The sequence below is a fragment of the Penaeus monodon genome, chromosome 34 (assembly GCF_015228065.2).
Source record: "Penaeus monodon isolate SGIC_2016 chromosome 34, NSTDA_Pmon_1, whole genome shotgun sequence".
In the NCBI taxonomy this organism is placed as follows: Eukaryota; Metazoa; Arthropoda; class Malacostraca; order Decapoda; family Penaeidae; genus Penaeus; species Penaeus monodon.
The window spans coordinates 9,176,389-9,176,591 of NC_051419.1; the positions used below are offsets into that span (position 1 = coordinate 9,176,389).

Here is a 203-nt window from a genome sequence, read left to right on the forward strand (position 1 = left end):
ATATAATTTTGTTTTTGCACTTTTTGCCTTTTGTCAAGATTTTTTCAGTAATGTTTTACACTCCACTTATGCAATTTTCCATCTCCTGAGTTTTCCTTTCACTTGCCCCATTAGATATCTTTAAATTGCAGTCTTTCCTGATAAGAATGACTATATTAATATTGCTTGAAATGAATTCATACACATTCCTGTGGTTAGTTTGA

General features: G+C 30.5%; 1 protein-coding gene across 1 annotated transcript in view; it reads left to right on the forward strand.

The window, feature by feature from the left end:
• The window catches only part of LOC119594807 (basement membrane-specific heparan sulfate proteoglycan core protein-like), a gene marked incomplete at its 5' end in the record, with an annotated part of 219,836 nt that overhangs the window by 207,563 nt on the left and 12,070 nt on the right, over positions 1-203 (forward strand).